General features: G+C 39.9%; 1 protein-coding gene across 2 annotated transcripts in view; it reads right to left on the bottom strand.

Moving 5' to 3' along the window:
* Positions 1 to 25616, bottom strand: part of grik4 (glutamate receptor, ionotropic, kainate 4) — a 274319-nt gene extending 248703 nt beyond the window's left edge. Inside the window, exons 1-2 of one of the 2 annotated variants that reach the window (XM_071497060.1) lie at positions 24866 to 25616; positions 21667 to 21849 (exon numbers count right to left, since the gene is read on the bottom strand). The gene's annotated coding sequence lies outside the window, so the exon portion shown is untranslated. The remainder of the gene's footprint in view (positions 1 to 21666; positions 21850 to 24865) is intronic. The other variant, XM_071497061.1, reaches the window with a different exon arrangement.
* Positions 25617 to 26108: the final 492 nt, after the last annotated feature.

Below are 26108 nucleotides of genomic sequence, written 5' to 3'. Positions count from 1 at the left end.
TTCACAACTGAAGCACTGCAATCAATGTGTATCCAAGACTTAAAAGACAATGACAAGAGTGTTGATGTTTCTAAAACATTTCTAAAACAAGCTAAAAAAAAAAAAAAAACATCAATTCCTTCAAAAACCTAAACACTGAGCTGAGATTTATTGTCCTTTCAAGCCAATAGAGAAATGGTGTAAATCTGTTGACTCCTGTTGTTAATGACAGAGCAATGTGAGCGAAAGCATGGCTCTATCCCAGCGGAACCATGAGCATTCATGTGGACGACCACCCTATTACAGGTGTAAGGTGGGGCTAAATGGAGAAAAATGATGTCCAGTCAGGCGGGCAGGACCCTGTCCCCAAGCAGTTGTTCAGCAGTTTGATCTACAGCACGGGTCACCTTGTCCACCCACTTACAACAAAGCTACAGCACATCCAAACCCAATTCACAAAATATCAGGGGAAGGGAAGATGAATCATTGGGTCAATACGATCAGGCGGCCCTCTCTCACCTCTGTGCAGCGTCCTTAAAACATTTAACCTTCAATCCTGAAAAAATGGCCTGAAATGTCCCATGGAGAAACCAAGCCATGAGCCAAATGCTGTGTTCACTCACCCTTGGGTATTGCAACTGCATTATACACAATTATCTTTGTATGCAGAGACTCTGGCTAATTAAAAGCATTCTACTGCATTTGGCTGGGAGCCTGCAGAAGTGTAAAAGAGTAAAGAGCGGCTTTAAGAAACACCACTGGGAAGAAGGCTATGATACATAAACACTAAGACCTGAGCTTTTAGAAATAGCACATTCATCTGCAGATAAATGGAGCTGGGCCAGCTGCATCGGAAGTGCTATCCAGGGTATTATAGTACAACAGCACCAATGAGGTAGCATCATAATACCCTTGTTGAAACCTAACTATATACAGTATACAATATAGAGAAGAGCCTCAGTGAAAAATCAGCCCAGGCAAAATGATGGCCAATATTAGCTTATTGCAGGTATTGCTGTATATAACACAAAGTTTGTCATTGGAGACTGACAAGTTTGTTTTCTTAACTGTAAAATTTATATAGAAAAAAATACATGAAAAACATTAACACCAGCAGATAGATCCACTATCAGTTGGGCTATAAATATAGTATATTCCATACTATTACTACTGTGATATTGTTCGGTTAAAAAAATTAATATACATGATCTTCAGGAGCACCGGGGAACTTGTCATCAGAGGTTTTGTGGCAACATATGAAAAAATGATGCTTATCAGGTATTGGTCTGCTGAACAATAAAAAGGATGAATTGAATTGTTTTAGGTGCTGGCAGTTGACTAGAGGGGGTTGGCAGATCAAAGTTGGCTCTCCACTGGTCAATGTCATTCACTAGCCAAGAGATTCAAAGGAATTGTTATCTTGCCGCTGGGTACTTTTAAGGATATCTGGAATAGAGGGTCTGGCTGTGAGAAGGGTGCTGTTTGCACCAGTATGTTACTGGCCAGAGCTTCTGGGGGTCTTTGAAAGTAGCACTGATCCCATGGAGGTGTGTCAACAGTCAGCTGTTATATGAGGGAGGCATACTCCTCCACGATGAAAAACAACATTTGGCAACAGAGGGAGCACATGACACATGACCATAAAGGATCTATCATGGATTTCAAAAAGGAATCGACCTCTTATCAGCCTGGTTGGATATTGGATCTGATATTCAGTGTTTTTAGAACTATCTGAATCTGTTTTTTTGTTTTTGTTTTAACTGCAATTAAAAATTCAAAAATGTAGCACTTTGGCTCCTAATGCACATCACTAGTATTAGCCTATAGACAATGAAGGCTACTGTTCCCACGGACCGGTACAGACTGGAGCAGCTCCAGTGAGGGAATGGTGTCGAAGGTAAGGCAGCAGACATCACCAAAGTTACAATAAACATCACAATCCTCCACTTCAGCGTGGAGGAAATGTACAGCGGGTTATTAGGCGCTGTGATGAAGAAAACAGCAACATTAACTGGGATGAGACAGAGCAGCAATAAATGTTAGCAGTAACACAGGAACATCAGTAACCAGAAATAAGACAAGCGCTTACTGCAGCACCTAAACACATGAACAGCCACTCGCTAAAAAGAGAACAAAGTAAGTCAGTTTAAATGTACTCTGAGAAAACGTTAATAAGTTACATTTTTAAAAGCAGGAAGGGGAGAAATGTTTCATGGGAATAATAATATGTGATAGAACTGTTAAATTAAATTGCATCTTTAGGCTGCCAGGCTTTAATGCAGTCATATATGCATTTGTGTTTCAGTGCATTTACACTGTTCCCAGGTTAGAAGTAAGGCACCTTGCAACCTGTGCATACAACTGATAATTACAAATATACACTCAGTTGGCAGCTTCTTAGGAACATTTAGCCTACCTTCATTGATATAAATGGGGTGGAAAAAATAAGAGAAACACCTGAACACCACGGTAGGTGTCCATAGACTTAATGTAGCAGGAGTTTTGTGTTAATATATTGGACCCCGGTGTTGTACTCAGTATCAGAATCAGCCCTGAAAAAAACACATCAGTCAACCCACAATTTTAATTACACAGTAGAATTTCTTGTTGCACAGGTATTCGTCTCTCATTGTACCAGAGTTGACTCCTTTGTTAAAGCTGAAAAGGTTTTACTGATAGAGAGCTGCATTTGACAACTACTATTTTCCAAGGTTTTTGATCCTTCTTGCGCTGGCACCACAATTAACCCCATGGCCATATTATTGCTCATGATGAGAGCAGAAGGCAGCCAGGAGCTTCTCTCCCTTTTCCCGCCATCACAGTAATCCATACCATCCCTGCAGTATAATCATTGTAACATTGTATGGAGGGACTTGACATGCCTCTAATGAGATGTCAGCAAAAGGAGGCAGAGAAAGATGCTGGCTATACACTTGCCTCCATACCTCTACCAAATGAAGTGCTATCCTGATAAACAGCCATACTTCCTACCTGACAACCTCATCATCACCCATTTCAATTATTTTGTCAAGATGGTCAATCCATTATCATATGTACTGGACCTTTCATGTTGAGAATGTGGGCAGAAAATGTTAAATGTCTACTTGTATGTTTGTGTAAGTGTGTGAACAAGTGGACATCTGTGTTTGTGCATGGATATGTGAGACTCAAAGGGTAATCCTAAATGTCAATGGGTGAAGGGTCTCCGTCTCTGGGGAACAATTGTGCAATGCACCTGACCCATAATGCACTCTTGCTTCATTAAGTGTGCTTTCTATTTTAGCACAATTTGGCCAGATGCCCTCTTAACAACACACTACCTTTCCCAGAAGGCCCACAGGCAATCACACTCAAAAGTCATTCATTATGGCACTGCTAATAAACTTCTGTACTGTGATGAAAAACCAGGAGTGAAAAATACAGGCCTAATCCCTTTAGAAGAAGAATTAGCAAAAGAGTCTTTGGGAGCTTTGGGCAACAGATAAGACAATATATCTGATATCTACTGATAAAAAAAAAAACAAAAAAAAACAAAAAACAAGATAGATTATATTCAAATGCAAATTTTATTATATCACAGATTCAGGGACAGCTGTGCAAAATGTCAATCTCAGATTTAAATAATATAAATGGTTTAAATGGAAAAGAGATCATCTTCATGTTACACAAAAAGAGCTACTTTAAAATTATTATAAATAGACCATAAGCTTCCTGTTGATGAATTTATGTCAATCAATTTTACTAATAAACCCAATGAAGCTTGTTGCTATGGATACCCTTCCATACTATAGTTTTGCTGGAACGTTTTACTGTTGCTAGGAGACATGAAAACACTGGGACATATTTGGTCGGCTGATAATAAAAGTAGAAAAAAAAATTGTATAATTAAAGTGGACTAAGAAAATGAAAAATCTGCAGTTTTGCTGGTAAGCTCCAACCACTGTTTCTATTATGTTTAATGTAAGTCATGAGAAGTGTATTGTTAATTATAAAAGGAAACAGTTATTAATACAGTAATTATTACAATTAACTAAGTATACAAATTCCTTTCACTCAGTGCTGGTCACAACTGATGACTATACAATAAAGCTTCATGTCCGACATGCTCTAGCATAGAATGTAGGATTGCTTCATGCACAGCATGGACTTGAACAGACCTTTTTCACAGCAGACATTTTATATTCATAGCAGAAAAAGCAAAATTGACAACATTAAAAATGACTACAGTCCATTTAGCTGAGCCAATTCCAGGGTCGTGGTATTGTGCATGCTGAGTCATTGGCATAACTTACTGGGACACTTGATGGAAATGACCCATTGGTCACTAAATTTGTTTTACCTGTGCTTTTTCTGCTATGACAAGTCAAAATGTCTGCAGAGAAAAAAAAAAAAAAGTCTGTTGGAGACCTTTTCTCTCCTGACGTCACTGATTCCAATAACTCACCTCACTCACCACAGTCCCTTTTTCCCCAATTTAAAATCATATGCCTCACTGCAAATAACTCACTGGGATCCTTTTTATTTACGGTAACATTAGACCCATGGTTGCTGTGAAACTAAAAATTGAGTTGGTGGCCTCTGACTGACTGTAAATGATAAAGGAAACACAACACACAGGACTGTGTTTATCTTTGTGTTTATTGTGGATCAGTCACATTGTGGCTGATAAAAAAATTATAATAAGGTTAGAGATAATAAGGGTTATTCCAATCCTTTATATCATGTCAGTGCATCCTTGACAGTAATAATACATTACGCAGTCTATATTTCACAGCAGCTCCTGTGATGGACAAGTTATAAGAATAATAAATAATCAAATAGAAATTGATGGAAAAGTCATAAAAGTGCATCAAGAGACTATGTATGCAGTCTCATTCTACTGGTTAAGAAAAGTCCAAATTCAAAGCTTTGCTAAGTTTTCTTTAAGTTTCATCTTCTGACATGAGGATAAGTGGGATACAAAGTTCAATTCTTCAACAGCAAGATTCACCTGTCACCAGTGAGTGTGAAAGTGTTAGCACTTGTCATCTGTCTCTTTAGCTGAACTGTGGAAAATATGCGGGCAGCTGCCGTGGAATTATATTTCTGCAGGTAATGTTAGCTTCGATTAGCCAGTATTTACCAACAACAATGCTATGGTCATCATGAGCTGCAGCTACCTACACGACAAACTTACAAACAAACAAACAAAAATCATGAAAGCCTGTATTGTTTGTTTACTTTATCTTTCATCTCTAACACTGAAACAGAGCTGTTGCTGTTAATGGTATTTTCTATTTATAAACTGTCAACCACGCCAACATGAAGTGGGTGTGAGAAGAAGAAACAGAGTAAATGTAAGCACAATTCATGTGCCAAGGACTTGCATTTAATCAACTGCCACACATCAGTTAAGATCAGAGCAAGCCTAAGCTTTGGTGACATTCATGCATTGACATTAAAGTGGTGCAGCTTTTTCCTTTGATGTAACCTTGGTGATTTGCAACAGTAAAATAGCATGACCACTGCCAGAAAAAGGCCACATCACGCATGCATTTACAAAGAAAAGACATCTAGAAAAAGAGGCAAAATATAGATGAATGGATTGTTTCACTGTCAGACGGGCTAACAGTGATGTAGCCTTCAATGTATCCAGTCCACTGCCTGTATAGAAGCAATCACCTGGTATCGAAACCACAATAGCAGCGGCTGCAAGCTTCCCACAAGCAAAGAGCATCAGGATTCACTAATCTCTGTCTGCAGCCTCCTCCTCCTCTTCTTCAGCTCCTCTAATCAATACCAGACTCTACAACACACCAGGTTCTAAGAGGCTGCTAGTCCACTGATCACAATCTCCGCCCTTCAGCAGATAAGGCTGGTACAGGAAGGACAGTACAATAATTGCCTGTAACAAACGCGTCAGCTTTCAACACTTTTTTTCTCACAGCTCAACTCATTAGGCTAATTAAGTAATAGGGAGAAGGTAGGATCTGAGAAAACCTGCTAAGTGTTGTGAAACTAGACCTAGCAGCTACTCTGAGCCCACAAAAGACCAGATAAAATGCCCCTGGACACCATTTGTTTGTTATTATCTTTCTCTGTCACACAGACACTCCTCAGCCTCCAACCTGCCACTCTCCTGCATGTGTCTTTCCCTCTCAGCTGCCTAGGTTTTTCCTCTGTTGCCTAGGCCTCCTCAAGGCCCTGCTTAATCTCCACAGGTGCTTTAGATGGTAAACCAAATGCTGATGACTGTGGAGGAGCCACGCTTTCTCTCCTGCAAGGCTGAAATTATAAAATGTAGCAGCAGCTTGCATTTCTGGAGGTGAAGGAGCATGCGATTTCTGTGGGAGATAAAGACAGCACAGTAACAGATGTAGCCTTGTAACTTGTACAAAAAGGCAGGTGTCAAACCTGAGTATTGCGGAAGTGGCAGAAGTGAATAAAGTGGGTCCATGCTGGGATAGGAGTGGTAAAACCTGTCCATCAGCAACAGCACCAAGACGCATCTCTCTAAACACCCATGTAATCAAGCTAAAACAAGATGTAATGCTGCACTTGCCAACCTGCATTAGCCCACTTTTTACAAATGTCTCACTGAAGAGGGAAAATGAAGAGGGAGGGGGAAGGTGGGGAAGGGAAGAAGTACTAAGACTGAATGCGCTTTCAGACTGACACTTAGTAACTAATTTGGAAGGGATTTATCCTGAAAATTGTGTGTGATGGTTAGCTGTGTTATCTCGGTAAATTAAGCATTGGCATTAGTAGATAAAACACTCTGATCAGGATCGGGCGAAAAACACTTGATCCCTTTAGTCAGCTGATTTCTCAATCAGGCTCTAGTTTGATCATGTAATTTCTGTCATTTTTGCAGTGATATTGACAAAACTGAAGATATCAAATGCCTCACTGATGTATAAGCAAAGAATAATCTAACAAATTGATCTTTGTAAGCAGTTTAGCTTCCTTGAGACGTTCTCATGTGGCTCCGCCCATCTGTATATTACTTTCTATTTTCCCTGCAAACACCCTTTCCTAACAATAATTGTAAAGAACTGCACTTTGATGAGGAAAGCAATACATAAAGATATCACAGATCAGACAAACAGTAATTGGGTGTGAAAGCAGACCAGCGGAAATCGAACTTGGGACAAATTCATGCAGTGTGAAAATGATTTAAAATTCTGTACCCATGACCAGAGGCCTTGTGTGGGTGTAATGCTCGTTACACACTAGAAACAAAAGTTGCAGAAAGAATGAGAACCAGAGGAGACAACTTTTTTTTTTTACGTTATCACTTCAAGTTAGGGATAATCAGAGGACAGTGTAGTTTTTCAGCCATCTCCATATAGTGTCACACACATTAATTTGTCCAGTACTTAAAACAGTCTACTTTTGGATGAGGCAGGAAGTCCTGTCACTGGGTCTTTGGACATTCAGGTGCTGAACATTTGACAGACAATGGAAATGGAGTACAAGGTGGTCAACGAGGTACAAAAGCCAGTGAGCAGTGAATAGAGTTTTGAGAGTTCTTTGGTGATGTTCGTGTTTTGGGAAAAGATAAGAAGTGGAACTGTCAACTCTTCCCATTCAACCAACTTCTATTTTGTTCAACTTTGGAATAAATAAAAAAAAAAAACCCTCACTGTTCCTACAACTCCTGCCAACTATGTACTCAGATAAGGATGATGTGTCTTGGTATGATAATTTGCCAGTATTTTTTTTTTTTTAAAGAGTCTCTTTCTCTTCTCTACACTTTCTTTCAAGTCCTGCTTGTGGCTTAGACTAACCTAAAAATCAGTCATTAGACAGCAGCTTTGAAATTTCCATGGGTATTTGGCACAAGAAATTATGTGAAGCTTTTATCAAACTGTTGATATGTTTTATTAATTAATCCTAAAATAACACCTGATGGAGAAACATTATGAAGTGATTCTGAGTTAAGATATTTTCACCACTAAACACCAGCAGTTATTAAACCTAATCACTACAAATCTGTCAATCATGACATCACACTTCCGTTTTATACCATTAAATATCTAACTGAAACCAAACTTATCAGGAAAATGAACACTTCAATATCCATTAGTATGATAAGAACTTCCTAAAATGACAGAAACCATCTCTGGAGAAAATTCATTTGATTTATTCAAGAATTATTTGACGGGTTTTTAGTTTGCTCTCATTACACCTGAGTGAGCACCTCCACCAAATCCAACAATCAATAGCTACAGCCATAAAATACAATACAATAAAATCTACATCTACATTTTGGATCTGTTTTACATAAATGAGGTACTTTAATGAAGCACTGCAGATACTTAGTGTAGTTTATTCAAACCTCAAACCTTCAAAACACATTATAACAAAATGAACTACTGCGTCATATAATACTGTATTGCCATAAAGTATATATTACTTTCCTTTAGCAGGCTGTGTTGACTGTAAAGTTGGTTCAGTCATCTACATCTGTCCAAATCAAGGTGTCTTTCTAAATCTTAAAAATACTGAAATGTTGTCTTCATGTAATTAGAAAATGTCTTTGAAATGAATGAGGGCCCAATTAGCGACTGAGCTGACAAGTATACAGTGCAGAAACACTTCTTTCAACACTACACTATTCTTAATGTAACAGTGATGACTTAATGTAGGCTATAGAGCAAAATTATCCATGCATTCATGGATATCACGCTAGAAAAGGTCAGAAAAGATGGTTCTGTAATGATGAAGTAGTGCATCAGAGGAGGAAAGTGAATATGTGTGTGTGTGTGTGTGTGTGTGTGTGTGTGTGTGTGTGTGTGTGTGTGTGTGTGTGTGTGTGTGGAGGTGTGGACTGGGTATGCATACTGTGGGCTAAATGAGAAGCTTCAGGCAGCAGGGACTCCAATTTTCCAGTCTCCTCCCCTTGCAGGTTACATACTGTGATCAGCATGAGCATACAGGTAATTATAAGCAATCTGCTCTGTACCTTTTTATCGCTCCCCGCATCTCTGCTCATGAAAGACATGGCTGAAATAGAGGGCCAAGCCAGACAGATAAGGCAGAGAGGGCAATTTAAAAAAAAACTAAACGTTTGAATGGAAGTGCATTCATAGATGTATGTAGGTGCTAGTTCTGTCAGCAGTTTGGCTACAGAGTGAATTTGTTAATACAATTTGGCACTTATTTGTATATATTACAGATCTTAATGACAGCACACCCGCTTGTCGTTGTGTAGCAACGGTGTCTAGCAGAATTCTGGGGTTTGGTGTCTGTAGAGATCATCATATCTACACCTCTACCCACTTCCATTCCTTTGTTTTCTATTGTTATCAACTGACTGTCCACAGAGCATAGATGACAGTCACAGCGGCTGGGGAAACTACAACTCTTCCTATCATTGTAACATAACCAATTTCAGGAGCATGCAACGTCTAATTCTGGAGTACATATATCAGTCAGATATACAATGGCAATCCTTGCTGACACTACATAAAACAGAAATACATTTGCACTTTATGCATAGTGATGTGTCACGATATGGTATATAAAATATATATCAACTAGTAAATGCATGCACAGTAATCAAATCTAGTGCAATGCAGAAGCAATATAACTTCCCATGTAACATATTTATAGCAAAACAGATGCAAAGAAGATTACACTCATAAATAAATGGGCCAGTCAACCATTGGGCACCATTAAACCAAGTGTAGCTGACCATCCCTTGATTTACTGACTCTTCAGCCTAGTTAATCAGTGATTTTCAACCTTTTAGTGTTCCCTCTCCTCAATTTTCACCCCTGCCTCTTCCCTTCTTCTTCCTTAAGCACAAGCCGAAAATGCTATTGCAAAGCACAACAAAGCAAAATTTTGCAGTGCTAGTGCCAGTTTTTTTCTGAGACATAACCTATTCTCATTTGTATTCCAAGCATATGACCACTGTTTAATCTGATTCACAGTGGCATGAGAATGGTCGGCTAGTTTGTTTTGTTCGTCCCTTCACGTTGAGTACAAATACCAACTTCTATCTGTTTATTTGCTGTCACAAATGACACAGAACATTTATGCAAGTCTGTGGTTAGCTGGCTGTCAGCTGTGGTCTTTGCAGTGTGTTCGTGTGCAACGGGCATCCTGAGGCGACCTGAGCCGACGCATCAGTCCAGCTTGGTGTGCCAGAGGTCTAAAACATGAACACTTTGATGGGAAACAACATTACGATTTTTTCTACATGTGATCAATAAAGTTACTATCTACTTAGGTGAAATGTTTTCAAGCTGTGGCATGATCAGTGCAATGTAGGTTTTCAATAGTTAGTGGAATTTTTAAAAGTCCAAGGTCTTCTTGAATTTAGTCCACATTGTACATCAAGACAACCAACCCCTGGTTCTGCCTTTCAGCCATTTTTGCATAGTTTGACATGCAAAAAATGGCCTTTTTGATCTCATTTTATTTAAAACAGTTTTTCTGTCAGAGGAGGGCACAAAGTGACTTCTCTAAACACCTTTTACACAGGAGCTTTGCCTCGATTCATATCCATGCTATTTATATACTGAAAATGAAGTGGGAACAGAGTTTTGAGGTCAACCGAGCTCATCATATCTAAAATGCTATTAACACCCATACTGTCATCTGCTGTGCTCATCAGAATGGAATGAGTTCACAGATTACACACAATCCTAGGGCGTTCGATTCAAGTTCCCTGACGATGAGTCTCTCTGCTCTGTTCTTCTTCTCTTCTCTCTTCAAATCTCTTCAGTAACTCTAACCCCTAAGGAGCCTGCCATCTGAATACTGATGTATTCATTCCCCCAGTCAGAACATGGTGAAGAGCCATAGTCCCAGGGCCCCCGTGCAAGAACGTCCTCCTTGAACCATAATCACCCTTACATCTCTTATCAGCCTCAGCCTAGAGAACATGATTAAAAAGTGGCCAGGACATACTGCCTCTGCACCTGGGATATGACTAGTCCCTGCTGCCGCATGTCAATCAAGCTCTGAGGTGCAGATGTGCACTGACTCACGACCCCCACTAGCCAATTAGAATGACTGGGAAGCCACATAGCATATGCTGTGCATTAAGGTGTCTCAGCAGAAAGAGTGGGGTCCCTTAGAGCAACAAGTGTATGCTGATGAGGACTATGGGGAGAGAGAGACAGCTCCGCCAATCTACAAGACTGAGGGGTGACAAGGAGAAAGAGTCATTGGCAGCTGATCTCTAGCAGTCTAGGGCAAACCACTGAAAGCCAAATCTCGCATAAAGAGAGATAAAGGCAGAGGAGTGGAAGCAGGAAGAAGAAAAGCAATAACTGAAAGAATCAGCACACAGAGAGAAAAACCTAGGTGCAGTTGACTCTGCCATACAAGCAGATAAATCTAGGGCTGGGAAAGCATAGTGTGTATGTCTCTTGAGAGACAAGTGAGACTACAGGTCCTAGAGTGAAAAGGGATGGATCCTGGTTGGTTCCCATGGCTAATCAGAATGAAGACGTGAAGAGAGACAGAATGGGGAGCATGGAAAGGAATGAGCATGCATAGGAGCTGAGAGGAAAATGGAAAAAGAAAATGTGAGCTTTCCAAAATGACTAAAATGCAATGAACAAAAAGGGGTATTGAAAAGGTAGATGACTTAAGACCACCATGTTTACAAATTAGTGCAGTTTTTCTGCAATGGATTAAACTGTGGGCGCTGAAGAATTTAGAAGTCTCCCTCAGTAAGCAGGAAGCACCCTACTCTATTGTGAACTGCTTCCAAGCCAAGAATGGGAGAAGGTCCTGGTCTGAGGCATAACGGTTGCACTTAAAACCCACAGTCCATAGAAATATAAAGACTAGTACACACAGACTGTCTTGTCATGGCTAAGTTAAGGCAAGAACAGTTCTAATTTTAATTTTAAAGAACTGGAGAGGGAATAAGAGGTGATCTGGTAATGCTAGGAAACGTACAATATTGAGCAAAGAGCTCATTTCTTGCCTGCAGCACCATAAAATGGCCATTTGGATATGATTCAAAAGAGAATACTGATGTTAGATAAAATTCACATTCACAAATCAAAGTGAAATGCAAGGCTGCCAGCCGTGCTGGCAGGCAAACAGGCCAGCAAGGGGGAATTGGGAAGGTATAGAGGGCTGCTTCGCAAGATGGGGAGCTTTAGGAGCGATGTACCACGATCAATTCTAACAATGTTCATTTTCTGCACAGACCAATGGGAGAAGTAGTCAAACAGAGATAGATTAATATGATAGTCTTCAGAGCTGAGACCTGGAGCACGATGCCTGAGTTTTAGCTGAATGAATATTCATCGAGTACAGCATTTCACCATTTACCTATTTTTACCCTGTATATACATCTCATATGGTTGGTGAATACAACCAACCATATAACATGAATAAACCATACAGTTGTTTAGTGACTGTAATCAGTCCTCAGATGTTATCACTCATGGGTAATAAATGGAAGGGAAAAAAATCAACATACGGTGTTTCAATCAAGTCTTGGATCCCCAGCAGCCTTCAGAACAGCTTCGGTTCCTTTTGGCCTAGTTTCTTCAATCTCAGGACCTCTACTGGAGGGATGACCACCATTTGTCCAAAAAAATACTCTCTCATTCAGCTTCTAATTATGGTTGCTTAGTAGCGCTGTCTAGCACGTTAGTCTCAATCTCCCACAGGTGTTCAACTGGGTTGAGATCTTGTGACTGCCAAGGGCAGCAATAAACACTCACACCATCATCTTACTCATCAGACTATTCAGTGACACCCTGTGCTCGTATGGAAGTTTCTGCATTTGTTGTGTTTCACTCGTTTATTCAGGTTTTTCCCTTAATTTGTCATGACCTAAAGTTTTTGAATACTTTTTGGCAAATGAGGCTGAAAGTTATAGATTTCATTTTTTTCTGGTCTAGTTCCAAACATGTTGCAAAACTTGTTAAATGTTTATCCAGCATTTTTGCACTACTTGTTGTTTGTGCCTGTTAAATCATGAATGGAAATATCTGTACACTGAGACTTGCTGCAGGTTCTTAAGAAATTGTCTGATTTCACAGCGGCTGACCATACACAGTCTGTACTGCTGCTGCTGCTGCTGCTGCTGCTGCTGCTGCTGCTGCTGCTGCTGCTGCTGCTGCTGCTGCTGCTGCTGCTGCTGAGTTAGTTTAGTTTATCTTGAAGCCACTGAAGTCTCTAAAAAGCTCTGCTGTCTATCTCCAACTGAATGAATTCATGGCTCTGCATGCTGAAGAAAAAACATGCCATGGAATAATGCTGCTGAAAGGAAGATTTTGCAAAGGATGATGAACTCTAATCATTTAACCATGTTGTGGGAGTTGTCATTTGCTTTTGGGACATCATGTCAGAATATTTCTGCCCTTTTGAACAATATCCTGATCTAACTAAACAATAGCCACATTCTGACAACATGGGAAGGCCTAATTGCACTGTATTCCTGTATTGATGGACATTAACATTTAAAATTTAAAAGCTCATCACCAGGATGACACAAAGTGGTAGGTAGAGACTGGCTGCTATGGCAACAAGTATTGTGCAGCCCAGATAGCACTAGAAAAAAAGCTATGGAAAGTTCCTCCCTGTGTAACTAAATTACACTTCCCCTAGACATTTCAAAGTGTGGTCACAACGCAGCTTCTTAGGAGCGAGTGTAACATGACAAAGCACAGCAGAGCTCAATCATGCACTGTATTCATCTCAAAAATAAATCCCTAGCAGTACAAGCCATCTGTGAAATTAGAGGATAATCATGGATGATTACCTCAAGAAAGTGAGCAAGCTCTGTCCAGTCTACTTGCATATCCTTTATTAGTTTACAACTTTAATGTGGTATTGATTTGCAGTGGGGAATATCTAACCTCCCTTGTAGCATAATAATGAGGGCGAGGCTACAGCAAGGAGACCATTTATCTGTGTCATCTCTCCCTTGCTTATGCTTTAGACTGAGATGCAGGCCATTTCAGAGTCCATTATATAGGCCATCTTTGAAATCTACCCTGATATACAGTGACCTAAAGGGCCTTGTGAAACTGCATGAATGAATGGCTATCAAATGTCTGAGTCAGAAACCAGCTTGAGTCTTTCGCTGAAGAAAACAATCAATATGTCCTCTCATTTGTAAATTGCATGCCACTAGATGGTACATCAGGAGAATGAGGAGCATTAAAAAAACTTTTCCTTTCACCTTAACTTAGATTGATGTCCTTTATTACAAATTTAAATTATTTACTGTATGTGTTTCATGTGTATCAATAATGTGCTTGATATTGTGCCTTTATTTACCATTTAATAGTGTTGAGATGAGCTAAGCTGAGATTTAGTGAGATATTACATCAACTATACACTTATCAAAATGATAGAGAGTGGTGTCTCTCTCTTTGAAAAAATGATCATTGGCTGAGTGTAACTAGACATGCTGAGAGCACACGAACCAGACAGCCAATTTGTAGTTTGGCCAACATTTTTTTTAGATAGGTACAACTCACTAAATTTGCTGCCAACAGTTACCATTAATTCCACCTTATGAAATCATTGGTCAAAGAATAATTCTTCCACCTCATTTAACTTGTTAAGACACTGAAACCTTTAGCCTAATTAAAACCCTGACTTCTGACTTGAAGATTGTACTCCTTTAAATCAAACTTTTGAGCTGAAGTACTAATATCATCCCTACAATGAATTAAGTCAGTTGAAGTATCTTTATACCAACACAGAATGAGAGTCTGTGGAATTATGTGGCTGTTCATGTAGGGAAAAATGCATATATCTATGGTGTGTCCATCTAGGTTTTTTCTTTTCTCTTGACCACAGCTAGGTCAGAATCCCGGCTTTATCTATGGCAGCCTGCCTTGCGCATATTCTCCTTCTCGTTTATCAATGTCTAAACAGTTGACACGTAGTGCAGTAGATATGGATCATCTTAGACAGTCAGATGAACCACTCCCAAAGGCACACTGTGCACACATACACAGGGGTACCGTCATGAGGGAAGAAATAAGCCCAAGAGGAATCACATATATACTGTAGGTCAGTGATTCTCAATGACCAGGCCGTGACCTGGTACTAGTCCGTGCTGTGCTTGCAGTTAGGCCAATGTTATGTGGCAAAAGCAGACAGCCTCTGAAAAAACTACTACTCTGTGCAAGCTGTTCAGCCCTTATCTCCAAAGATCTATGTTTTAAGAATGAGGCCCCTGTAGTCGCTCTCTTTCATTCAGTTAAACTTTGAAAACTGCTAGTGTATCTGAAAGAGGATTTGTCTTGTGTGTACTCTTAGGTTGTCAAATGTCCTTTGCAAATGCCCCTGAAGTATACCAGCATCTGGGTAAATGACATGTCCTTGCCTTGCATTGTCACTAGTTGCTGCATGCATGCTTCAAAGGCTAAAGGATGGATGTGTGGAGGCTGGTTAACCTTCACAACTTTGGGGACCAGGGCTCCCATGTCCAATCCATCAATTGATCAAGAACGCAATGAGACCATGAATCTTCACTTCACTTTTCTTGTCAGCACATTGCAAATGGTCCTTGCAGAAGTAATATCATGTTTGCTCAGCCTGGCACTTATTCAAAATAGAAGCAGAAAATTCTCTTTGGCTTGCTACTTCTTTAACTTTTTCCTCTTTTAAATGAACTCTAGCAATCTTTACATTGTGTAAGACAGACGGACACACAAGATCACTATTTATGATGATATACTTGAAACCTTTGAATAAATGTACGCTCAACATTTTGTCAGTTAGGCACACCTATAAAATCTAATAGCTTTGCTATATATTCTACCTCTACAAAGTTTAAAACAGACATTTTTGTTAAAACCTTTCAAAAGGTTGTAATTAGTTATGGTGTTGTACTGGACTACATTATAGTGAAATGTGTGTCTAATTTTCTTTCCCCATTTATAAAATGGTGTGAGCAAAACTAGGAAATAACTCTCAATATAATGTAGTAGACCAGTTTCAGAGTCCAGTTTAACAACACTGCAAACTACAAACTCAATAATAAACATATAGTTAAAGGAGCTATATGTAAGTTTTTGCAATTGTTACATAACCAACATTAGCATTAACAGCTGTTTACTTACCAGCCTAGAAGAAACCTTGTGAGTTTAGCATCAAACTTCATTCCTTTACTCGCCAAGAGCTGTCTCCAGTGGGGAAAAGCATCACCAATTTTAACTCTTGTTTTGCCTCTATTTCTATCACTTCTTTTTTTTGCTGCCAAACATGGATTCTTGCCCTCTGCGCAGCGCTTCTTCTTGGAATGAGGGTAAACTGAACGCTGCAGTGCCTCACTATTGCCTCTTGAGGTGTGAAGTGGTATTACAAGATAGGATGGGCTGGGGCTCGCTGGTCAGCATGCTAAATTCAGTAAATAGCTCTACAGTATAATACACAAAGATAACTTTATTTCTTCTTATTTCTTATATGTTCACATTCCTTTGAGAATTTAATTTTCTTTTTTTTTAAGTTTTAAAATAAAATACTTCCATGTCGCACATTCAAATTACCTTTTTTGACAGTCAGTCAAAACAAAACATTATTATCTTTGTAAAGGTGGAATTTATGGTGAGATGTATTGGATTCTGTAACATTTTGAAAGTATACCTAACAAAAAGGCCACTGAATGTATACATTTTCTGAGAATTTTTATATAGAAGCCCTATCCAAGGACATGGGAGAAAAGTAGATCATTACCACCTGCACAGAAAACCACAAAATGGGATTGAGGGAATATGAGTCTTTAAATGTCCTCCCAGTTCTATACAGTACCATTAAGGAATAATAGGCATTTTGGGCCATAGAAGAAAAATCTGAAATTCAGCTGGGTAAACTGGGAAAACTTATGCTCACAAACTGTAATTTATTTAATTTAATGTCATCCACCATGGTCATTTTTGTTTCGCAATGAAATCTCACAGAATCTACACAGCACTTCACCACATGTTGTTTGACACATAATTAAAAGCTTCATTGCTCTTTCCTGCTTTTTCAGTTTGAAAGTCCAGTGACTGCAACAAAATACTTCAGTACATGCTTGCAGAATGTAACTTAGTATGAACTCACATTGATCCATGCACAGGCATTTACAAATTGGACTGTCCTACAGCGTCTTAACAGCAAGATTTTTCCTGATTTATTTGTGCAAAAAACAGCTACTATTGTTACTGCAACAGTGAATTTGATTTGTCTTTGACTTGTCTGTGAATCAGTTTGACTGAATATGAATCAATCTGACTGAACTTGAATCAATTTAGATTTTCTGAAATTCTTTTTATGGCAGCTAAATCAATGCTGACCTATGGGAGCTTGGATGAAAAAGTAATATCACCTCATTCATCTGAGTCAAAATACTGTGCACACAAAATGCCAGAGGCAGTGAGAAATAACATCTCTAACAATATGTTCCACTGAGGAAAGCAAATCTGATGGTGTGAAGTTGGGTTTAAAAACAAGTAACAAGTAAGATGGAAAGCTTGTCGTGCAGACACAACCCCATGATCTCACACCATAGGTAGAAAAGCTACAACAGACAACTACAATGTAATGGTAGCCTCTGAAGTTAATGTTTGAAAGGCTTCGAGAATAACCAGACTTCTTGGTCAACTGTGTAATATACATTTAGGTCAACTTCAGATGCATGATTTGCTTGTTGAGATGACTTTGTTCAACAGGCTAACTGCAAGAGGTCAATGGCATCAATTAGCCACCTCTAATATGACCCTTTGTCTTTAAGTGGGATCATTTGCAGACAAAACAATATAAGTATTTGCACCATAAAGTATTTACTGAGGTAATTGGAGGCTGTATTCTGTATTTTACTTTGAATATTTGTTGGAGAATGGGTGCCACGGCAGTGGTTAGCACTGTAGCCTCACAGCAAGAAGGTTCTGGATTTGATGCCTGGGCCTGAGGCCTTTCTGTGTGGAGTTTGCATGTTCTCCTCGTGTCTGCGTGGGTTCCCTTCGGGTACTCCAGCTTCTTCCTACAGTCCAAAGACATGCACATTAGGCTAACTGGTGACTCTAAATTGCCTGTAGGTGTGAACGTGAGCCTGAATCTTTGTTTGTCTCTGTATGTCAGCCCTGTGATAGACTGGTGTCCTGTCCAGGGTGTACCCCGCCCTCGCCCAATGTCAGCTGGGATTGGCTCCTGCACCCGTCCCTGTACGGATAAGCGGTATAAATAATGGATGGGTGTATATTTGTTGGAGAATAAAGTAAGTCTAGTTCCAGACCTGAGATTTTTTTCAGCAGTTCTGGTGTTGTGCATTGATGTCTCCCTAGTTTGAAACAAGCAAGCTACTCAAAGCATTGTAGACAATATTAGCAATGGCGTCATGTTCCTGTGCTATGCTCCATGACTGATGCAGACACAAACAGCTGTGGACTTGCACTTCTTTACATGCTACAACCAGGGATATATGTACACACACACATTCCACACGTGCACTAGAAAACATTATGGCAACATCCTGACAGCGACAAAAAGAGCTCTATTGTTCGTTGTATTAAATATAACATGAAAAAGTAAAAAAAAAACTTTCTGCTCAGTTCATCCCTGAGTCCAAGGGAACATTTATACCAAATCTGAATAAATTCTGTCAAGGCATTACTGTGACATCACGTTCACGAGGATGGGACGGACGGAGAGACGACCTGATAACATAATACCCCTGACCCTGGCTGTCACTGGCATGGAGGCATAAATACGTTGAGTACAACCACTTAACAAGAATCGAGAGAAGGATCAAGGTTGAAGAAGACAGTACATACATACAGTGCACACGACAAGCATTCAGTTTACATTTCGAATGCATGCACAGTGGATGCATGCATGCTGATTTGGGCAGATGAAAAAAGAAGACCCTCATGGCCACACAGAAACCTTGAGTTGGCTTTCACTAAAATGGCAACAGTAAAGCTGCCACGAAAATGATGACAAGCATGAAACTTAAATTTTTACTTAAACTTAACAGCTCCTAAATCGGCTAGGTGTTTGTTAGAGATGTCAAGTTGAAAAACTACCACAGTTTCTCTCTCAGCTGAGAATTAGGTTAGAAGTAAACAAACAAAAAAAGAAATCAACTAGCATGAACATAATGTTAGACCGAATAATCAAGTGAAACGAAATAGCAATTCGATCTCATTATCATGTGTGACGACCCCTCCACCCGGGCACTAGGTGTCCCTGTTGTACTCTGTTCTGCTCTGTTTCACAGGAAGATGAACGGACGGCTTTTCGTCAGATGAGCCACACCTGGGCCCGGTGTGCTCCACCCTTTAAATCCCCTAATTCCGGCCTGGTCTCTATCTCGCTCTGGGGGAGCTTCCCTCTCCCCATCAGCCCCTATGACAGCAAACAGGAGAAGAATGGCAAGAAAAAGCATACCTATAGATAAAAAATAATAAGTGACTTTTTTTTCCATTTAAGTAAACATTTGTGCACCTACATGTGCCATCACTTAACTGCAGCCCTCCAAGGATCTGCCCTAAACATTCAACCTCAAAGACTGTCTGGTAATGTATAGCACAAGTGGAAATCATGATGGCGGAGAGGCATACCTGAGTGCCATCAGGATGCTGTGTTTATCATGTAAAGGGCATTGTTAGTATAACCTTGAGCAAATGCCTCTACCTGCTATATTAGCACAATGAATATGCTAAACGTCACCCATGGAACCAAGGATGAAAACAGGACGCCTACTCAGCACACAGAGCAAATAACCTCAGTTTCAAAAAATTCCATATTTACTCTATGCTAAATAAGTGTGTGAGCATTCAGTCATGAGTATCAGCGTGCTGCAGTGACTGCTGGATACCGGAAGGACAGATGCAGAGCATTACAGCACTTTCGCACTCAGAGGAAAAGAGACTTCGTTAAGGACTAGTGATTGTCGCTCTGTCCCTCACTGAGAGGCAGAGAGCAGCTGATGATAATTAACCTTCAACAAAATCAGTCAAGACCTCGGAAAGCAATGTCACACAATCCCTGAGCGGGGTCGCGCATTCACTCATGTAACACACCTATAATTGAAGTAAATGTAACACCAAAATTTCATTCAGTATTCGTGCAAAAGAAATTTGAAAACAAAGCTAAATTCCATTTCATTTACAAAGGTAAAATGAAACGAATGCTGTTATGGTAAAATATGAATTTAACATATACTGACTTGATACGGGTCTTTTTTTGAGCTAATGACTTATCACAGAAACAGCACAAGATGGACAAGATGGCGCTGACCTTGTCTTCTTATTTTGGGTTGTCTGAATGCACAAGATGTATACCGCTACTCATTTTGTATTACATGTGCTAAGGTTTAATGAAGTTCATAATTGTCATGGCTTGTTCAGCATGTGGCAAACTGACTTTTCCAAATTGCCATAATTACTTCAGTGCACCTGACTGAAATGACTTAATTATTATGTGCAATTAAGATATATGTAGCTTAGTCAAGCTTATAATGGATGTTTCACTGAGGGTAGAAAAAACACTGGCTGCATTGCTTGCTAAAGCAGGCAGTTTAAGGTTCCAGCGAAGGATGGCAATGTAATGGATTTGTACATATTGATTCAAAGTGACCTGAGAGTGAAATGCTGAAAGGAATAGAAACATACCAAGAGACAACACACAATGCCAATCAAATTGCTCCGAGAATTAAAAATCTCTCATGAAATATCATGTTTGCTTCATCTTTCCAACCTTTCACCCATCCAAATCATTGTAATTTCTCACAGGAGTGTGGTTCGGATATGTGTTTCTCTGTTTCTCTGACAACAGTGAGCACTCAAAAATACCATGTTCCTGTTTCTGCAAATGAGGTGTTCACGCTTACTTTTTGCTCTACCTAAATAACATTATTTGTTTTGCTAGTAATCTTGTAACCTTTAACAAATAGTAGTAGATGGCACTTGAATTACCATAATCATAAATATTCATCATTATAAGATTTGTGTCTCTTCATTTAGGGTTTTTTAGAACCAACCTGCAAAAACAGCAAAGCACTAGATTTTTTTTTGAATGGCTGGTGTTTATAATAAGTATAATGAAATAACAAATATACAGTACATAAAGCTTGATCTACTTCCAGATTATTCTGGTCTAGAAGTTGGCAAATAGCAGCCTGTGGGCCAGATCTCGCTGGTGACCTAGCTGCAGATGTATGTAAATTATAGAGGCTATAGATATAAGCTGGTGTTGGCTTACTAATAATGGCTTACTAATAATGATTTTCAAACAAACAAAATACTTAAGAACATTTCAGTCTGTGTTTCCGCTGCAAAAAAACAAACAAAAAAAGCCTGGCCCTTGGTTAAACCTAATTGCCAACAAACGCTCCAGGTACACCAGCTGTCAACAACACCCCATTGTGCTCTGTTAGAACAGAGGAACAGTCTCATAACACACAGCATTGCAAATGAGTGAACTCTGGAACACGCAAACAAATACGCACCAGCCGGCGAGTAAAGTGAGCAGCACCACTCCACATATCTCAGAAATAAAGCCATGACACACAAGCCATATCATTCACAAACAGAAGCACAAAAATTGAATTTGCACCAAATAAAATTGGATAATCTCCCCACGTTTGCACCTCCACCAAGAGCAGCACCAAAACAGAGCCATAAAACTTTGCTACTGCCACTAAAAATAGAAATCTGGTATTTGTGCAATTATCCAAAAATGGAATCCGCAAGGCCTGAACATCTGTGACAGAGACTTTACCTGTGGGTCACACTCCTGTTAAATGAGCTTCCTTCTTGCTTGAGAACAGGTCTACTGCTGGTCTTGAACTTGAACTAACCCTGCCTGTGGTGTCCTGATGCTGAGGTGGCTTGGGTCAAGCTGGGCTGAACTGATGCTCCATCTTCTCTTTTACTGTAGCCAATTAACCATTTTCTAAAAAATCTGTGGAAGGGGAATGATTTAAAAGCAACATCAAAAGAATGCATGTAAAAGATAATGAAGGAATGAATGACTTTTAACTTGTCTGTAGCAATTCAGTTTTATTGATACAATTTTTATTTATAAAGTTTTATTTATTAAATGTACCTCATGTGGCAATAAAAAGCGGTTATTTTAAAGGTCTCATCTAGACGACGTTTCAACCTCACTGTTTATTTCCTTCTGGCATGATGGTAAGATAGCTGCACAACTAAAATTTTATCCAAATTAATGATTCAAAGCAAACTATACCTGACAACTTACAAAATAAGTTACTGAAGAGTATGTTACATGTATGACGACTTTTGTTTCATGTCATGCATAACAGTGAAACAGTTTATTCTATTTAACATCAGTTTGCGTGGTAATATAATTGATATCCCTCTGAAAAGGGAAACCAAAAAGCCTCTCTTTCTCCTGCCGGCTTCAACTTCTGAAAAGGCAGCTGGCTCACTTGTAACAAATAATATTTTTTTTATTCAATATTATTGAGGCCATTTATTCTGATTTATGTAACTAAGTTATAATATTGGCTAGAGCGGGTAATTCTTTTTTTCTTTTATTCTTTTTAGTTTTCCCTGTAGGTTATTTTCCTCTGAGAAAAATGAGGCTAGTTTGATGCTTGTTTGAACATGGCTAAAGTAATGTTATGTTTGACTAGCATGTAGCTGGTTAGCTAACATGAATGTTAAGGCAGCCAAACCCGCTTACATTATCACTGAGGTTTCGGCAGGTTGCACCAAGTTAAATTTAAGACTTCTGAAGACATTTCTAATACCGCACAGAAGGACATTGAATTTACCTGTTTCGCAGTTGCCTAAAATCCAGTCTACAGACCTACTAAATTAACGGTCGTGATAAAAGAAGAAAAGAAAAAGAAAAAAAAAAAAACTCGTCCTTTCACTCGTCGTGTTATTCTTAATCTGGCAGCAGTGGAAAGACTTGTGTGATGTGTTTAATTGGCCCTGGAAATGCGACAACAGCAGCAAACTGTACAATAGTTGTACAAAAGTTGTACAGAGACATATCATAAGACTGGTGGATGTACCATGGAATGTACTGTATATTAATAATTAGCCTCAGTAATTGAATATTATGATTGGCTATAGTGGTCTTAATTAATATTAGAATGGTTAAGATGATAGGTAAATAGGTAAAAATCGGCTCTTATATGCGCTCATTCTTAGGCTCATTCTCGATCTTGGTATTAGTTGGATTAAATTATTTAACTCAAAGTCAGTTTACTAGCTTTTCAAATAGCTTTAAACCACATCTTTCTTTCATCAGTGGATGGAGTTTGCCCAGCTGTCTTGGAGTTGTAATCTCAGTCCCAGTTGTCACAAAACCATCTTTTTATATTTTAACTATCTGGCAGCACATACCTGTAATTTGTGGTAATAATTATGTAATGACTAAATTATTCTTGATGGTCCCAATGATTAATCCCAACATGGTGCCTTTCAAAACTCTCTGATGAGGAGCAAAACTGGATTTGCAGGACAGTGAATTGTTGATATGCGCCCACTTTATAATTGCACATAGCCAAACATTATCACCATTTCCAATTACTGAGCTGACAGACTTTAAGTGATGCTTTGAGGCATCAGCTGTAGCGCTTGGCATCACACACTGTGTGAACCTGAACTGCCAAGCTGCAGATAAACTTAAAACATGAAATTGATTATGTGGAGCGAATATCTACCTTATGACAAGACAGAGCCAGTAAAGCAGTTTGTGTTTATGGATGCAGCATTTATTCATTTTGGGATCAACAAAGTACTTGAGCTTGCAGAAATGCTCGCTTCAGCTGGCACCAATAGTACTAACAGGTGGTTACTATGCAGTTGCCAATGAAGTTCTCAGTAACTGTTTTGCTGAAAAGTTGAGGATGAGCAAAGTACCAGTAAAGATGTTTTACATAAGAAAAAGACAAATGATTATTAAACCTTCCTTTGAGGGAACAAGTTTTAACTGAGGGAGTAAAGGAAGCCAAACATATCTATAAATATCACACATTTGCATTTGCAACAAAACATGAAATACCTCTCTTTGACTCTCATTTGCAGATGTACTATTCAATGGACAAAAACCTTTGTTGGAAACTTATCTGCTGTTTTTAGTTGTAGTTACGACCGTTTATTGCTTTGGGTCAAATCAGCCCACATTTACATTCACATTTACATTTACATTCACCACTGCATCCGTGCACGTCACATTTATTGCTTGAGACGATAAAGAAACAGGTGTTTCCAGCATCATGCTATAAATAATACCAGCGAAGCCTGTGGATGCCGACCGGAGCCAAAACACGCACTAAAATGAACCGCAAGGTGGTGCCAGAAATAGGGTCGTGTTTCCCAAACTAACCTCCATCTCTCTCTCTCTCTCTCTCTCTCTCTCTCTCTCTCTCTCTCTAAATCTCATTACAACATCGCGTTCAATCATTCCCCCTTTCTTTCTTTGTAACGGGTAAAAGTCTAAACTCCGAGTCTGCAATGAGTGTAAAATCAACACTTAACCGCGGAGGCAATCGATCATTCCCTGAATGAATTTACACTTGATCTGTATCACTCCCCTTAAAGTGAATACTTTATCAGTGTCTACCCTCTGTCATCCGTCACGACCGAGACGTCCTCGGCCTCTGCCTCCCACCAATTAATGATCGCTGAGCCCTCATTGAGAGTCTGAGCCTGAGCTCAGTCTGAGCTGCTGCTCCCCACCAGCCCGGCGCGCAACAATTAGGCTCCAGCGAGAGTTTACCAACAACTGGCAGGAAAATACAGCGATCGAGTATTAGGAGGCAGAATCAGACAGGTTCAGATCTTTTCATTAGGGACCATGGCGATGGATAATCAACTTCTGCTGTATACGGAACCAACAGCCTCATGTCACAACGGAGGCAGTCATTGCTGCTGCTTCTGTATTCTTCAAATTGGCATGAAACCAGCAATTCTCGACTTTAAAAACTCAATCGCCTTACCTGGTGAGCCGAGCTGCCTCTTGTCCGGGTTTAAATCAAATTCTCTGCGAGTTTGGCACAGGTTTTTTTTTTTGTGTGTGTTTGTGTGTCCGCAGAAACACGTCGATGCGTTAGGCTGTTGCAGTGTAACTCAGTTTCCCCTCTGTATAGTTCTCTGGATCTCGCTCCTCGCCTGCCTCCACCGCCGAGACTCTCGGGGCAGATGGATAGGAAGATAAAACGCGTAACCAATAAGATCAACAGCGGTCCGTGTTAAATCTGATCTTTAGATGACCAAATCATTTCCTGATTTATGGGGTATTAGCGCGACCGGTAAATAAAAAAAAAACATCCACATCCAAAATAGTTGGAAAAATATCCCTCCTCACTTTATCCCCCGAAGAAAAGCAGTCCTTTTCGCACCGGCGGAGAGTTTTTTTTTTTTTTTTTTTTTTTTTTTCCTGTTAATCTTCACCCCAACTGCCTCAAAATCTGATAGGCCGACCGACCCGAGGGGTCTATCAATTAGGTTTCTTCTAACGGTCCCGGTGATGCTGCGTATCCCGCATCCCACTTACCAGTGAGGGAAGAGCGCAAAGAAAAAAAGAGGCAGTGCATTCGCCTGGTGCTGTGCTCCTCCGAACAAGCGGACCTGCGAAACACGCTCTGTCCAAAACAGCCCCCCCCCCCTCACATCTTGTGGTGTAGGCTAGAGGTAGTCCTGTACAGCCGGCTGTATCCACTGCGGTCCGGTGCAAAGATGCAGAGCAGATTGAGGTGCAGGCGAAATCTCGTCCCTTTCTCTTGTGCGCACACACTCATAGTCAGTCCGGGGGGGGGGGGGGGGGGGGGGGGGGTTGGTGCCGTCCTCGCACCGGGCCTGACCAGACGTGAAGGAAGACGCTCCGGATTCCTGATGCATGAATAGCAGCGTTGAAAACTCCAGAGCTGCGTCTAAAGAAATGAAAGAAAACCGACATATAAACGGGAGTAAGTCAATTTAATGCGATGTTGCGGCATAATGGAAGAATCAGAAGGCACTAAATCACCAAATGCACAAAAGGGAATTATGTCTTTACATGAGAGGGCTGCAGCATTTTGATGAAAACTGCCATAAACAAATGTTCTCCTATCTGTTTACTACACTCCGGGGCAGGTTACAATGTAAACACATCTTAAAACCAATCCACTGGGAGTGCAGCGGAAACATGGAGGGCACATAAACCAGCAACAAGGTGTTCTCCCTCCTGAGCAGGTGAAAAGT

The sequence above is a fragment of the Trachinotus anak genome, unplaced genomic scaffold (assembly GCF_046630095.1).
Source record: "Trachinotus anak isolate AG129_WGS33_773 ecotype Australia unplaced genomic scaffold, CSIRO_AGI_Tana_v1 ptg000014l, whole genome shotgun sequence".
Classification (NCBI taxonomy): domain Eukaryota; kingdom Metazoa; phylum Chordata; class Actinopteri; order Carangiformes; family Carangidae; genus Trachinotus; species Trachinotus anak.
This window is presented reverse-complemented; position numbering and strand designations above follow the sequence as displayed.